Source organism: Lactuca virosa, chromosome 4 (assembly GCF_052849685.1).
Source record: "Lactuca virosa cultivar CGN04683 chromosome 4, Lactuca_virosa_CGN04683_v6, whole genome shotgun sequence".
NCBI classification, from domain to species: Eukaryota; Viridiplantae; Streptophyta; class Magnoliopsida; order Asterales; family Asteraceae; genus Lactuca; species Lactuca virosa.
In genome coordinates, this window is record NC_136429.1 from 312341084 (window position 1) to 312358827 (window position 17744).

Genomic DNA, 17744 nt, shown 5'->3' on the forward strand with positions numbered 1-17744 from the left:
TAATCTCTTTTTGGTCTCTAATAACTCCATGGACAACCTGTTGGCCTCATTACTAGCAGACACAACAATTGAATCAAAATAAGTAACTGTCTCATCAAAAGATATTAGTTCAGAATCATAAGCATGCTTAGGAATATTAAAAGATTCGAGAATATTTCGTACCTTTGTCGTCATTGGTGATTTGTCTGCTGCCTTGGATACGAACCATCTTCCTTTCACTTCGAATTCTTCTTCGTCTGAATCCTCCTCCATCTTTGCATACATTGCTCCATGTGTGGGATTCCTCATCTCACCATCGTCTGATCCAGATGACCAGATTTGATATGTTCCATCTTCCTCTTGTTCATCCATAGCGACCAGCGACAAATTCTTAGGTTTTGCTCGAAACTCCTCAAGCTTTTCTGCGTAATAAGCTTCATCTTTTACTTTATTCTTCCTCTCATCCTTCTTTCTGAGCATACAATCATTCGCAAGATGATTGGCACCATTGCAATAATGACAATCTACTCCAGCATCACCTTTCAATTTCTTCTCACTTTTCCCTTTAGACACCTTCGAATCTTTCTTCTCAACCTTCTTCTTTTCCTCAACAATAGCTTTACTTACAACATTTCCTTTCACCTCAGCTAGCTTAGCCTTTGAATTGAACGGCTTTTTGAAAAATTTCTTAACACGATTATTTGAGTAAAATGATATTGCCTCATCATCAAAATTCATGATGAATCCCTCTTCTTCCTCAGATTCACCTCTTTCATCTTCTTTCTCAGATATCTTGGACACAAGTGCCAATGGACCTCCCAAACTCAACTTCGATTCTTCAGCAATTTCGTTAACCTCACTTTCGTGTGTCTTCAACTGATTGTACAGATCATTGAGAGATGATATATCGAAACTTTGCTGATTCTTTACCATCATAGTCACACTTCTCCATTCTTTTCGAAGACCCATCACAAAGATAAGATTGAATTCCATTGAAGTCCTGGTGATTCCATAGCGATTGCAACGGTAGATTAACTCGTTCATACGGTCATAGTACACTTCAATTGTTTCACCTTCTTTTTGTCTGAAGTCTTTCAGCTCAACCAAGCATTGTTTGACTGAATTGATTTTCGTCCTTTCACTTCCTTGAATTTTTTCTTTTAAATTGTTCCAGATTTCCTTAGCAGTTGTACAACTTCTTACGTAATTGTACACAACTGGAGGTAAAGCTCCTTGCAATTCCCTCATACATCTCTTTTCCAGTTTCTTCAGACGATCTGTTTGATTTTCAATCTCAGAACTTGCAGAAGATGATCCAATTGCTTGAACATTCATCGGAGGGTTGACATTTCCAGAAATACATGACCACAATTATTTATCAAGACCATTCAGATAATCTTGCATACGATCAGCCCACTGATCATAGTATTTAGGAATTAGCATTGGAATTTTGGTCGATGATCCTAACAAATGAGAAAACGAGGTCATTGAATTGAGATTGAAACTTGCCATTGTTGTACAGAAAATGATTTTGAGAATTTTCAAAGAAAATTTGAGAACAAACTAGTTGAATCAGATCGGAATTACAAGACGTACACTCGATTCAACAATTCAAACGCAGAATCGAATCACAAACTAAAATCTAGACAATTTTTCACTATCAAAAAGTGTGGAAACTTTTGAACCAAAAAGTTGATTCAAAAACTTTTTGAATAGATGAAAATTAGACCACAGGAGTGATTCTTGCTCTGATACCAATTGATGAATCAATGAATCGAGTAACAAAACGAATCAGAGTTTGAATTGAATTCAGAAAATAAGATTGAACACCGGATGTAAATATGATCTTGTTTCAGCTCTATTACGCTTTCGAATGTTTACAAAGTACAAAGACAGGTCTGCAAAAACTCTTATCTAACTCTAGTAAATGTCCCTATTTATAGGATACAGAAAGCGTACAAAAAATATACTAAGGCATAAAACACTTAAGCTTCGAATCTAAAGAGACTTAGTAAAATACATTACAAATCATACGAAGACTAATTACAACATATTTCGATTTGGAGTTGGGGGCTGTAGTTTTTTCTCTCAAGATTTGGATACACTATATGTATGTAGTTAGGTGTATTTTCTTCACTGATCACAAGAGCCTTAGATATATGATGGACTGGCCAAATTTGAACATAAGGAAGTGGAAATGGCTGGATATGGTAAACAATTATGATTGTGAAATCTTTTACGACCCTGGGAAGGCCAATATTGTGGCTGATGCCTTTATTCGCATGGCGACGAGTGCACCTATTGGGGACTTATGTATGAGGATGGTTATTTTTTCTCCACTTTTAGATATAATCAAAGAGGCTCATGTGGAGGGATTGATGAAGGAAAATTTGAAGGAGAAGTGAATCATGGGGTAGATTCCATTGTTCGTGAGAGGTATTCAGATCTTGTTGACGCAGTGTGGTAGGGTTTGGGTCCCGACTACTGGTGGGATTAGACAGACAGTGTTGGAAGAGGCTCATAAGTAAATGTTTTTTATCCATCCATGGGCCACAAACATGTATAGGGATCTTATGTAGAGTTTTTGGTTGACCTGTATGAAGATGGAGATAGGATGGATTGTGGAGCGGTGCTTAACTTTCCAGAATGTCAAGGGCAAGCATCAGAGACCCCACAGTAAGATGTAGCTGTTACCCATTCCTATATAGAAATGGGAAAAGATTTATATGGGCTACATCACAAAGTTGTCGATGACGACACGTGGGGTTGACTCTATCTGGTTCATTGTTGATAGGTGACCAAGATCGCACATTTCATTCCTATTGCCGAGAGTTTATCAGCCGAGAAGCTAGCTGGCATTTAGATTCGGAGGTGGTGGTTCGGCATAGGGTGCCTGTTTCTGTGGTTTCAGATCAAAACATTCATTTTACCTCCAGGTTTTTGAGGAAGTTTCATGAGGAATTAGGTACTCATCTACATTTTAGTACAACATACCACCCCCAGATCAATGGGAAGAGTGAACTGAGAATTCAGATGCTCGAAGATAAGCTCAGTGTGTGTGTGCTAGATTTTGACGGGAGTTGGGATACTTATCTTCCGCTGGTCAAGTTCTCCTACAACAACAATTATCGTGCCATTATTGATTGACCACCTTTCGCGATGTTGTATAGGAGGAGGTGTAGGACCTCGGTTTATTGCGGCGAGGTCGGGCATCACGTCATGGGGAGTACTTGTAACATCCATAAAATCATGCTAATTTAAATCGTTTTCAAACATTTAAAACCATTAGTTATTACAAAAAGGTTTCCAAAGTGGTTTCATATCAGAGTATCCCATAAATCAAATCATAACATGTGAGGATGTGTACGGTCACGCCTTTGCCTTCCCACGGTCATCCACCGTACCTAAAATAATAATCGATAAATGTAAGCTCGAAGGCTTAGTGAGTTACCCCCAAAATACCCATAAACATAACAATACACATATAATAAAAAACAACATACTATGGGTCCAATCAACCATCAGGAAAGAATACCCGAGGTCCTCAACCACCGGGTTGGAATGCCAACATACTGTAGGTCCACTCATCCTGAGGATGGAATACCATCGGCGCACAACCATCGGGTTGGAATGCCTACATACTATGAGTCAAATCATCCTCAGGATGGAATCCTCTCTGCCCACAACCATCGGGTTGGAATTCCCCCATACTATGAGTCCAATCATCATCGGGATAGAATACTCTCGGCCAACAACCATCGGGTTGGAATGCCCACATACTATGAGTCCAATCATCCTCGGGATGGAATACTCTCGGCCTATAACCATTGGGTTGGAATGCCCACATACTATGAGTCCAATCATCCTTGGGATGGAATACTCTCGACCCACAACCATCGTGTTGGAATGCCCACATACTCTGACTGCAATCATCCTTGGGATGGAATACTCTCCACTATCAATCAAACATGTGCACCTATATCATATAATCACATAACAGTCTATAGACAGTCAAACCGGCCTACATATCACTAAGCATCCATGCCCCACATTTCAAACAATCTTAGGCTAAAAGATTCGATCACACAACGGTTAGACTCAAACGAGAGTTGCATAGCAGAACCCAACCCTTCAGCCTAAGATCCTTTAAATTGTGTAAGCTAACATGTACCGATAGTCATACAGATCTAACAGGCCACTAATCATAGCATCATTCTATAACCAGGATACGGATCTAACATAGCATCACAACACATAATCACAAGATAACTAGGATAACAATCCAAAGGTCCGGCTTTGGTGCCTTACACCCTTGACTATAGGGAGCATAACTCACCTCACAAGTAGTTCGGGATGATAATGTCAAACTCCTCCAAATACAACTCCAACTCAAACACCTACATCCACCAATGATCCACTTCCATAAATTCCCAAATTACTAAAATACCCCCAAAAGTCAAACTGGTCAACCCTTGGTTAAAGTCAAAGTCAAAGGTCAAGGTCAGCAGTCCATGTTGACCCAACTCGTCGAGTGTAGCTCACTCACTTGTTGATTCCTTCCAGAACTCGAGAAAACATGAAAACCCTAGTTGACTCGCCGAGTTACCAGACACTCATTGAGTCCATGTGATGTACAAGCATCGGGAAAACCCTAACTGACTCGTCGAGTCATCTCACCGAGTCGCCGAGTCCATGCAGAACCAAAAACGGCCAATCTTCATGTGACTCGTCGAGTTGACCATGCAACTCGTCGAGTCCCTTCAGTCGATTTCTCATTCAGACATTTTGAAGCTATTCCAATGCTCCAAATTGTAGATCTAACTTCCTCATACATAATTACCACATAATGTTGAAAACTTTACGTGCATGCAAGTTCTTAAAGGCTTAAAACACCAAAACCAAGTCTAGGATGACGTTTAGGCCAAAAAGGAGGGCCAAAGCTTGCTAAAGTCGAGAAACTTTATGACTATGGGGGCCTAGAGGAGTCCAGATGTGAAACCATGTCCTTGTGACAAGTTCAAGCCGAAAGGTGACTCTATTTTGCACTAGAAATGACCATTTTGATTCACAAGGGAAGATCTAAACAACGAAGTTTCAAGGTTGTAGCTTTATACCTCGGGATGGCTGTTATAATGTGTCACACCCCCAAACCAGAACAGCGGAAACATTCGGGGGTGGAGGACTTCATGTATAGTATCACAACAAGGCATAATAGTAATCAAAGTACAATAACAACCATTGATTTACAAAGTTATAAGTGTTAGAACTATGTTCAAAACATAATGTATATGAACTCAAAAGTACAAGTTTAAAAGACACGAGTTTATAGATCTCCATCTTCACAAAAGCTGTGGCTGTACCCGTATTATTGTTTCCCTGAGAATACAAGTAGATTTTGAAAAGGTGTCAACAATTAAGTTGGTGAGTTCATAAGTATGTTTGCAACTGAAATCTGTTTTCTTGTTCATTGATAAAGTAAACATGTTTTTCCCAGAAAATCCTATATTTTCTACTATGTTATCTTGTAAGCAAAATGTGTGATACTTTTTGTACTATGAATTTGTAAAATGTAGTTTAGTTCTCATAAAATAATGAAAAGTATGTTTTCTCTGTATTAAAATAGTAATCTGTGTTTATACTTGTAGTCATACTGTATTATAGTCTTATAATTAAATAAAACTATGTGAAGTGTTACTTATTCATACACTAATCATTTTGTTCAATATCAAAGTGTGACTTATTATAACCATACTATATGACCTTGGATGGCATAAACACGACGTTCTTTAGGCGTCGCAAAAGCTACAACATTTGTCACCACAGGTCTGCCGACCTAGCTGTTGCAAGCAGCTTTGGTGCGGGATTGTCAGTCCCGTATAGATCTATACACAAGTGTCATGCTCTCACTCAAGGATATTCTGGTTATAATTTCAGGACTTTTGTTGGTACTTGGAAAAGTACATGAAGGTACTCTCACAAATGCTATATTGATGATTACGCGTAGAACATTGAAAGGTTACTTTGTAATAGATACACTGTAAGTAAGTTTCATAAACTGTATAGAATATGATTCATAAGTTTGTTTTCAGTAAGGTAATCTGTTTGTTCTCTAATAGTTATCCTCTTTTTGATTTCCGTTATGTACTATGTTTGTTTTCCTTTTATGTACTTTGAAACTTGAAACTAATGAATGAGTCCTCTAAACTATACCTCATATAGTTTAGCTATTTGTTTTACTGTAAGAATCTGTAATATTGTTATTCCATGAAATTCTCTGTTTGTACCCATGTACTTTGAAACTTGAAACTAATGAATGAGTCCTCTAAACTATACCTCATATAGTTTAGCTGTTTGTTTTACTGTAAGAATCTGTAATATTGTTATTCCATGAAATTCTCTGTTTGTACCCATGTATCAATCATTTTGAAAACCATTTTATATTTATATAAATGTAATATTTATATAATTGTGATTAATTAGATTTTCAATTAAATAACTTTACCCCAAGCCCACAACCAAACAAGGAACAGGAAATGGGGCCAAATTACATATTCTAAATCTTCAGAATGCAAATTATATAATATACACAGATATAAATATGTAATTTTATCAGTTATAAAAATTTAAAATATACTAAAACATTAAAAAATCTTATGAGATATTAACACAATTTTATTGTGTTTCACTTGTATTCACCCCTAAAATAGTTAAAAATCATAAAAATGCAGGGGTATGAACTCACGTTTTGTGAGTGATTTGATTGAAGATTTGATTTAGGATGGCAAGTTTCTGGAGTGAAATTCCGAAGCACAAACGTGTCCTATTTAGCATATTATGATATAAATGTGTATAAATTTAGTGTTCATAATCATAAAGGTGTATAGAAAACAACCTATGGTGTAAGAAACACTTACCAAAGTAGTGTTAGAATCGAAAATGGAAGGCTGATATGTGTTCATGGCCCAAGAATGGTTCTCGGTTTAAAATGGGTTCACGGCCCAGATGGGTGTCCACGGCCCAGTGTTCTTGATGAATGAAAAACACCTAAATATCCTAAGCAAGTTTCTAAGAAGATTCAAAGGTTTTCAGTCGCGTGTTCTTCATGTCCTTTGCGGGTTCTTCGTGAAAACTAGTGAAATTAACGGGTTTCAGTCTACTATAAGAAGATTGAAGGATGTTTTTGAAATGATAACAAGATCAAGAAATGATACATGTTAGGTCCTATGAAGAACTAGTAATTATCGCGTGAATATGATGAGAAAGGATGAGTTTAGCATGTTCTTGAGGAAAGAGGATGTTCTTGGCTAATGATACTTGAGTGAAAAGGGTTGGATTTTCATTTGAAAGTGTAGAAATGAATTAAAATCAGCTGAAATATATATATATATATATATATATATATATATATATATATATATATATATATATATATATATATATATATATATATATATATATATATATATATATATATATATATGGAAGGGTTCACGGTTCGAAGTGGTTCACGGTCGTGAACCTTGTATCCGGCCCAAAGCCTGATCACGGCCTCGATTCACGGTCCGAAGGTGGTTCACTATTCACAGCCCAAAGGCAGCAAACAGTTCACGACCATGCGAGGTTTGTGGTTATGTTTGCGGTCCGAAGGAAAGAAAGAAGAAAAGATGCGAGGTTTCTCGGTTTTTAACTAATTCCCTTCTGGAAAAAGAATCACCTTAAATAGAAGGTGTAAACACTTATAAAAGAATAATCTAACCCATTTAAGATAGATTAAGATTTTAGTTGACCTTAGTTGACCAAATTGTCTTTTTACAAGTAGAAAATAACGGGATGTTACATTATCCCCCCCCCCCCCCCCGTTAGAAGGAAATTCGTCCCGAAGTTTAATATTATACAGATATATCAAGACTAGGGAAAGAGATGTGGATATTTCTGTTTCATTTGATATTCTCGCTCCCAAGTGAATTCAGGTCCTCATTTTGCATTCCAACGAACCTTCACTATTGGGATACGGCTTTGTTTAGTTCTCTTGACTTCCCTATTTAGGATTTCTACTGGTTGTTCTACGAAGTTGACACTCTCATTTAATTTGATTTCATCGAGTGGGATAACAAGACTCTCGTTGGACAAACACTTCTTGAGATTTGAGACATGAAATACGGGATGAATGTTACTGAGTTCATGCGGTTGATTGAGTTTGTAATCAACAGGACCAATTCTAGCAATGATCTGGAATGGTCCAATGTACCTTGGATTTAGCTTGCCACGTTTACCAAAACGTATCAATCCTTTCCAGGGTGAGACCTTCAATACAACGCGATCACCAACCTGAAATTCCGAGGGTTTTCGTCTTTTATCCGTATAACTCTTCTGTCTATCTCGAGAAGGTTTCAATCGTTCCCGAATTGGGACTATCTTATCTGTAGTTTCACGAATAATCGCGGGACCGGTTAGAGTACTATCAGGTATTTGTTTCTTTGCTAGTTGCGTATCACCCACTTCAACCCAGCACAGAGGGGATCTGTACTTATGGCCATAGAGAGCTTCAAAGGGTGCAACTTTAATGCTAGTGTGATAGCTGTTGTTGTAGGAGAATTCAACAAGTGGTAAATGGGTATCCCAAGCTTTACCGAAATCTATCACACAAGCCATTAACGTGTCTTCCAGCGTTTGAATTGTTCTCTCACTTTGCCCATCAGTCTGAGGATGGTACGCTGTACTCGTGTCAATATTTGTTCCCATGGATTTTTGCAATGCTTGCCAAAACCACGAGGTAAATCTACTATCTCGGTCAGAGATAATAGATATTGGCACACCATGCAGCCGTACTATTTCTTTTATGTACGTCCTTGTTAACTTCCCCATTCTATATGTTTCTTTTATTGGCAGGAAGTGGGCGGATTTGGTTAATCTGTCGACAATAACCCAAATAGTATCATGACCACCCGTTGTTCTGGGTAACTTGGTTATGAAATCCATTGCAATTCGCTCCTACTTCCACTTAGGTATTTCTGGCTGTTGAAGTAAACCTGAGGGCTTTTGATTTTCTACTTTGACTTTGGCACAAGTTAGACACTTGCCCACAAAAGTACCTATCTCTGCTTTCATGTTTGGCCACCAATAGAGTTTCTTTAGGTCCAAATACATCTTGTCTGAACCCGGGTGAACAGAGTATCGAGTTTTATCGGCTTCATTCATGACAACATCTTTGTAACCACCGAACTTTGGTGTCCAGATTCGATTCATGAAATAACGAACTCCATCACCCTTGATTTCCAAATTCTTTTCCATTCCCCTCAAGGCTTCACCTGTCATGTTCTCAGATTTCAAGGCTTCCAACTGAGCCTCCTTGATTTGTGCGGATATGTGGGAATAGATATTCATAGTCAGAGACTTTACTCGACGGTCCGAGTACTCTTTCCGACTAAGGGGATCTGCTACCACATTGGCCTTGTCGGGGCGATAACGAATCTCACATTCGTAATAATTTAGTAGCTCTACCCATCGTCGTTGTCTCATGTTGAGTTCTTTCTGATCAAAGATGTGCTGAAGGATTTTATGATCACTAAAGATTGTACATTTTGTATCATACAGGTAATGCCTCCAGATCTTCATGGAAAAAACCACTCCTCCCAGTTCGAGACCGTGAGTGGTATAGTTGACTTCATGGTTCTTAAGCTGTCTTGAGGCATAGGATATAACCTTTCCTTGTTGCATAAGAACAAAACCTAGCCCTTGATTTGACGCGTCACAGTAGACTGCAAAATCTTCCATCCTTTCTGGGAGGGACAAGATCGGTGCACTGCAAAGGGCTTGTTTTAAAGTCTGGAAAGCAGTTTCTTGTTTCTCCTCCCATTCGAATGACACACCTTTTTTATTCTAGGTGGTGAGTGGCTTCGCAATCTTCGCTAAGTTCTGAATGAATCTCTTGTAGTAGGCAGCGAGACCTAAAAATTGTCGAATTTCTGTTGGGGTTAGTGAGGTCTCCCAACTTTCGATAGCCTTGATCTTGGAGGGATCAACATGTATCCCATCCTTGATAACTACATGACCTAGGAACTCCACCTTTCGAATCCAGAATTCGCATTTGGAGAACTTCGCATACAATTTCTCTGCCCTCAAAGTTTCCAAAACCAGTCTCAAGTGTTGGTTGTGCTCTTCCTTACTTTGAGAATAGACTAGTATATCGTCAATGAATACTATGACGAACTTGTCCAAGCAAGGTCGACAAACTGGATTCATAAGGTCCATGAATACTGCAGGTGCATTCGTTAGACCAAAGGGCATCACTATGAATTTGTAGTGACCGTAGCGAGTTCTGAAAGCAGTGTTTGGAATATCTGACTCCTGGACTCGCAGTTGGTGGTATCCTAATGTCAGGTCAATCTTGGAGAAGAAACTAACTCCTTGGAGTTGACCAAAGAGGTCATCTATCTGTGGCAAAGGGTATCGATTTTTAACGATAAGTTTGTTTAATTCTCGGTAGTCTATGCACATACGAAATGATATGTCCTTCATTTTCACGAACAAGACCGACGCTCCCCAAGGTGAGAAGCTTGGTCTAATGAAGCCTTTTCTGAGTAGTTCGTTTAGTTGGTTGGACAGTTCTTGCATTTCTGAAGGTGCAAGACCATACGGGGATTTAGCTACAGGGGTAGCTCTGGGAATCAAGTCGATTCGGAATTCGACTTGGCGTTCAGGAGGGACTCGTGAGATATCTTCAGGGAATACATCAGGGAAATCACAGACTTCAGGGATATCCTTGATGATTTTCACTTCTTGTGTCTTATCAACAACGTGAGCTAAGAAGGCGCAGTAATCTTTATGAAGATACTTCTGAGCTTTGACGCAAGAATTGATTTGAAGATTTGCACTAGAATTATCGCCATAAATAAGGAGAGATTCGTTACTTGGAGATTAAGATGGATGGCTTTCTCATAACACGGGATATCAGCACGGTGAAGACTGAACCAATCCATACCGATTATGATATCAAAACTTTTAATCGAGACCGGCATAAGGTAAATTTGGAATGAATGGTTATTTAGAGTAAGTGTGCATCCTATGTATATGTCATTGGTACTTTCGGTTTTTCCATTGGCCATCTTAATGTTGAATGTATCTTTTAGTGCTTTGGGATTTTGTTTTAAAAGGTGTTTGAACTTATGGCTTACGAAACTTTTCTCTGCACCGTTATCGAAAAGAATGCATGCGTAAGAGTCGTTAAGAAGGAACATACCGGTCACCACATTAGGATCCGCTACTACGTCTTCGTAGCCAATCGCCAAGACTCTTCCAGTACCACCAGCATTCTTTAACTTAGGACAATTTTTCTTGAAATTCCTTGTTTCCCTATATTTATAGCATGCTTGGCTCACTCCTACAGAAGAGACTTGAGAAATAGGCTTCGCTGGTGTCCTACAAAAACAGGCAGTATGCCCCTTTCTATTACAATTCTTGTAGTGCATTTCTCTGAAAGCTCCAGTATGATGGAAATTGTATTTATTGCACTTTAGCAAAGTTCCAGTGTATTTAGTTGGGGTTGCTGGAGTGGTAGACAAAGTGGTAGGAACAGGAGTTGGAACAGTAGCAGGAACAATAACAGTGTGTGCTGCCACTATTTGTTGCTTTTTCGAGGGCTCTTAAGACGATTTCCCTTTTCGCTTGTTCCAGAATTTCTTCTTCCTACCGCTCCCTTCCTTGGGTTTCTCCGGGATAGGTACCATAGAGCCATGACGAACTCCGTGGTCTACTAGTGTCTGTACCAAACGCTTGGCACTGTCAAAGGTGAGAGGGTTAACAGCTATTACATTTCCTTGTATCTGAGGAGAGAGTCCCCAGATATACCTCTCAACTTTCTTGCTCTCAGTGGGAACCATCCCTGGACCCAGAATAACCATATCACTGAACCTGGCAGTATATGCAATTATATCAGAGTCTTTCATCGTCAGACTCCAAAGTTCTTCCTCTAGCTTTTTTAATTTTGTCGCGGGGTTGTTCTGCTAGCATCAGGGTTTTTAGATCGTCCTAGCTCATACCATTGGCAACTGGAAGGGTTAAGGATTTGACATAGCCATTTCACCAGGAAAGGGCTCTGTCCACGAAGGTACATGTTGCAAACTTAACTTTGATTGCTTCAGGGCATGCACATATTTCAAACACTGATTCTATTTTCTTGAACCATCGTGTCAGATTAATGACACCTCTGGTGCCATAAAAAGTTCTAGGCTTTGCATTAGTAAAGTCTTTATATGAACACTCACGAGGATGTCCAAGATCTTCGCCATGACCGGAAGTTAGAGCACCACTATCTGCTCCACTATTACCACAGGAGTTGATTTGTGTTGTGGCAGCAGCCACAGCAGCAGCCACTGCTGCCTGAAAGACAGCAACGTCAAATTATGGAGGTGGTGGCGGTGGAGGTGGTGTCGGTGCTTCATTGACATTGACATGTCTCGAATTCTTTCTGGGAGGCATCTTTAGCTTCAAGATAAAAACGGAATGATATTAAGACATCAATAGTGATAATAAAATCAAATGTCTTTGAACTAATTACATTAGTTCTACAGGTATTCAGAAAAAGTTTACATAGTAGTCTAGTACAAGTTTCTAAGGTGTAATCCCGAAGCACAAACGAGTCCTATTTAGCATATTATGATATAAATATGTATACATTTAGTGTTCATAATCATAAAGGTGTATAGGAAACAGCCTATGGTGTAAGAAATACTTACCAAAGAAGTGTTAGAATCAAAAATGGAAGACTGATATGTGTTCACGGCCCAAGAATGGTTCTCGGTTCAAGAAGGGTTCACGGCCCAGATGGGTGTTCACGGCCCAATGTTCTTGATGAATGAAGAACACCTAAAGATCCTAAGAAAGTTTCTAAGAAGATTCCAAGGTGTTCAGTTGCGTGTTCTTCATGAAAACTAGTGAAATTAACGGGTTTCAGTCTAGTATAAGAAGATTGAAGGATGTTTTTGAAATGATAACAAGATCAAGAAATGTTACCTGTTAGATCCTATGAAGAACTAGTGATTATCGCGTGAATATGATGAGAAAGGATGATTTTAGCATATTCTTGAGGAGAGAGGATGTTCTTGACTGATGATACTTGAGAGAAAAGGGTTGGATTTTCGTTTGAAAGTGTAGAAATGAATTAAAATAAGCTATATATATATATATATATATATATATATATATATATATATATATATATGGAAGGGGTTCATGGTCCGAAGTGGTTCACAGCTGTGAACCTCATATGCGGCTCGAAGCCTGATCACGCCCTCGGTTTACGGTCTGAAGGCGGTTGACTGTTCACGGCCTGAAGGCAGCAAACAGTTCATGGCCATGCGAAGTGTGCGGTCCGAAGGAAAGAAAGAAGAAAAGATGCGAGGTTTCTTGGTTTTTAACTAATTCCCTTCTTGAACATGAATCACCTTGAATACAAGGTGTAAGCACTTATAAACGTTAATCTAACCCATTTAAGATAGATTAAGATTTAAGTTGACCTTAGTTGACCAAATTGACTTTTTACAATTAGAAAATAACAGGATGTTACATAACAGTGCAAAGGCCGGAGATAAAGGCTCTTCCTTGTTCCAAGCTCTTAACCCTTCAAGAAATGCTCCAAACACACACTCCTTTGACCTCACACACTCAAAAATGGAGGATTAGCTTGCTAGGGTTTGCTTCTGGATGATAGAGTGGTAAGGGAGGCTGGGGAGAGGAGTTAAGCTTCCTTAAATAGGGTGCAAACCCTAAAAATTAGGGTTTTCATTTCCAGCTCCAACTCGTCGAGTTGGGTCCTCCAACTCGTCGAGTTGGGTCCTCCAACTCGTCGAGTTGGTCCCATAATTTGCACGCCCATATGAGTTCCTACGCGACGAGTTAGAAACTTCCAACTCGTTGAGTACGCTTTCATTCCTGGAAATAGGGATGTTACAAGTCTCCCCCATTTAAACTAGGTTTCATCCTCGAAGCCTGCTGCGGAGAATAACTCCAAATAATGCTCCCGCCTCTTGGTCTCCGGCTCCCAAGCCCACTTGAATCCCCTCCGATGCTCCCATTGCACCTTTATCAAGTTGTTGCTTGCTACATAGAATCTTCACCTATCTTTCCATAACAGCCACTAGTCTCTCTGCGTAGTTTAGGCGCTCCTCGACCTGAATATCACCCAGTGATATAACCGTCTCTCCATCCAATATGCATCTTTATAGCTGCGAGATGTGAAGAGTGATATGAATCTAACTGAGCCCCTCCAGAAGGTCTAACATATATGCCACATTGCTAACCCTCGCAATAACCTGATAGTCCATAACATGAATCCGATATGCCCTCCCTAGCCCTCAGACCATGACTGGAATGCTCCCGATCAACTATCGACACTGCTGTCATTACACCGGTTGCCCAACACCCTAGGCCTAAAGGTACTCACATTCCCCCATTGCTCCAAAAGAGCCTAATCAACGTACCTCCCAGCATCGAAACAATACTACAATACTGAAACCCTACCATGCACGATTCCCTTGTAGAACAAGTTGTTACTCAAGAGTTTTCCAGACTCTCCCACATGACCACTGACAGTCCCTAACGGCACTCTATAGGTGATAACTCGCAAGTACAGATAACGTACGGTTCCATAGGTTATCATCAGAAAGCAACATGCTCTATACCAAGAGACGGACCTACTGATGGCTACAACATAACGGCACGTTCAATGAACGAACGTAGACCTAATAGAATACATACAGAGTCTTCAGCATGACTAAACGACCTCACCGGGCCTTCAGCCTATCTGGACCACTCTCAGAACCTTCAGCATGTCTGGACCGCCTCTCCAGGCCTTCAGCTTGTCTGGACCGTTCTCCGTTCGCCTTCAGTCTATCCGGGCCGCCCTAGGTCTTTTGAGCAATACTTTGGACCTGTCCTGGTGCCTTCTCCAATAAAGCCAGCTCTCCCCCACTTGGGCTTCAACACTTGATTCAGTTTGCAGATCATAATCCCGACCTATCCATTCTTGAAACAATAATACAAATAGAAACAGACAACACCTTCAATGGCTGATGCTCCATCTAAGAATTCTAAATTCTCCCCCACTTGGGACTCTAACCACTACCTACTGGCGGCAAAAGCAAAACATGACTGAACCATCCCCACCCGGTACTACCATACTTAACCATGGAATGGTTAACTTCGGAATTAATAAACTATGCAAAACAATCCTCCCGACACGGAGCAACCAAACTCCAAGAGAAACCTGAATTCCAACTGAAGACCTCTGAATTTCCGACTTACAACTACTTACCCTGAACTGGCGATTCTCTACCCTAACTTCGCATCCTCGAAAGCATCTCTGGATCCCAACCATCTACCATCCCTTGACAACAATTTCCCTTGACACCTCCTATGTCCCAGCGACTCAAGAAAAGGCAATGAAAGTTCATAATAAAATCATAATGATAAGGTAGGAGAAAATACATACCAGTCGCCGCATCAGGTACTGTCCTGGCCTCCTCATCAGTGAGCTGGAAGGCACGTTCTTAAGCCCTCGGGGGCTCTGCTCTACCCTGCCTCCCGTCTGTAATCCTATTCGGTGCTGGAACCGACGCTGGTCTGGTAGCTAGCAGGGGACACTGGGCCTTTATATGGCCTATATGATCACAATGGCAAAAAAGTCGGGTGCTAGAAGCTAAAACCTGCTGCCTGCAGTCCTTCACAATGTGACCCTCCTTGCTACACTTTTGGCATCCAGACGACGATCGACAACCCCCGTCATGCACTCTGCCGCAATTCCCATAAGTGCGACCCCTCTGACTCTCCTGTATGTAGTCAGCGGCCCTAAACTGCTTCAACGCAGGCGGTGACTGCGTCGGGGCCTGTCTCTGCTCCCTCAACTGAAGCTCAATCTCTAACTCGTGCCGCCTGGCGTCCTCTTATAACTCCAACAAAGTATCACATCTCTGAGTGGACACGAACTCTCTGATGTCTATCTTGAGCATGCTTAGATATCGGGTCATCTGGGTCTGTTTAGAAGTAAACTCCGGGCAGAACATCGCCCTCTCCGTGAACATACGGGTGATCTTTGTCACCGACTCGGTACCCTGTCTCAACTCGAAAAACTCTTGTGACAGCCTCTCCCGCTCCACCTGCGGAATATAAAAAGTATGGAACATCTCCCTGAACTAATCCCAAGTAACCGCAGCTCTCTCCTCATCAGAATACGACCCCCTCATCAACCTCTACCAGTCCTTTGCTCCGGACCTCATGAAGTTCATAGCACACCTGAACTTCTGGTCAGTAGGACATGAGCATGTCAAGAAACATCCCTCCATGTCAGATATCCACCTCATGGCTATGATCGGGTCCTAAGCTCCCTCGAAATTTGGGGGCTTCATGTTATCGAGAGCCCGATACTGACATGCCCGACTGGTTCCACCCCCTGTCGATGTTACATCTGCAGCAACCGCCTTAGTAAGGGCTGCGTAGCGCTCATCAAAGTAATCCACCATGGCGGTCTTGATAGACCAAAGCATTTCCAGTAACTCATCCATGAAAAGTGCATCAACCTCATCATGCAGGATCTCCCGGATCCAGGCATCCATCTCATCTGGTGTCATCTGACCAATAGTCTCGGGCATAGCTGATTCACCTTGACTGCCCTCTACTGATCTTGAACCGGATCCTGTCACAAATCGCCTCGTAACCACCATGTTGAAAATATATCGGGAAGATATCAGACATTCCATATAATAACGAGGAACTAACTCCCAGCAAAACCCTAGGGTGGTGAATTCCTTGCCACTCGTATGGGTCATTTGCTTTCAGTAGTACGAGCCCAATACTACCTTCCACACGTACCCATATTTGTCTCAAGTATCACCACAATGCCCTAACAATATATATATATATATATATATATATATATATATATATATATATATATATATATATATATATATATATATATAACAATATATATATATATATATATATATATATATATATATATATATGGATAGACGAGCGCTCAATACGTACTCCTAGAGGAAGGCTAAATATCTCATAACTGGTCGACTGACCCTCGTACAACCCATCCATGGAACTTACACCAACCCTGCAACACTAGTGTATGCTAGTCATACATAACATTGGACCCCATATACTTTCGAATACATGATCCTACCCTAAGCCCTTCATCAGAAAAGAACATGAAATAAGGCTAAACCAAACATTCTAATGCTATAAGATCTTAATTATGTACGTCCGTGATGCATTCACTAAGCAACTACAATAATGATATCAATTTCATATAAGGAAAATTCCTAGGCTATCAGGCATCATATAATTAGGCAATTCTATAATGCAATTCCTGAAGATCCCTAGCCTATCACTAGCATCCTGTTCAAACATATCACAATATCAGATAACCGTATGGTATTTTGGGGTCTACTTACTGGCTCTGGCTGATCTTACACATTTCATCCTCCTTTAGTATTTTCAAAATCATTTTGAAAATCTTTTCGTTAGTTTGAGATTGGATTTACACGAGTGTTCCTCCAATTCACTCAAACCAAGGCTCTGGTACCAACTTGTAACCATCCATAAAATTCATGCCAATTTCAAACTTTTTCAAACATTTAAAACATTAGTTATTACAAAAAGTTTTCCAAAATGGTTTCATATTAGAGTATCCCAGAAATCAAATCATAACATGTGAGGATGTGTACGGTCACGCCTTTGCCCTCCCGCGGTCATCCACC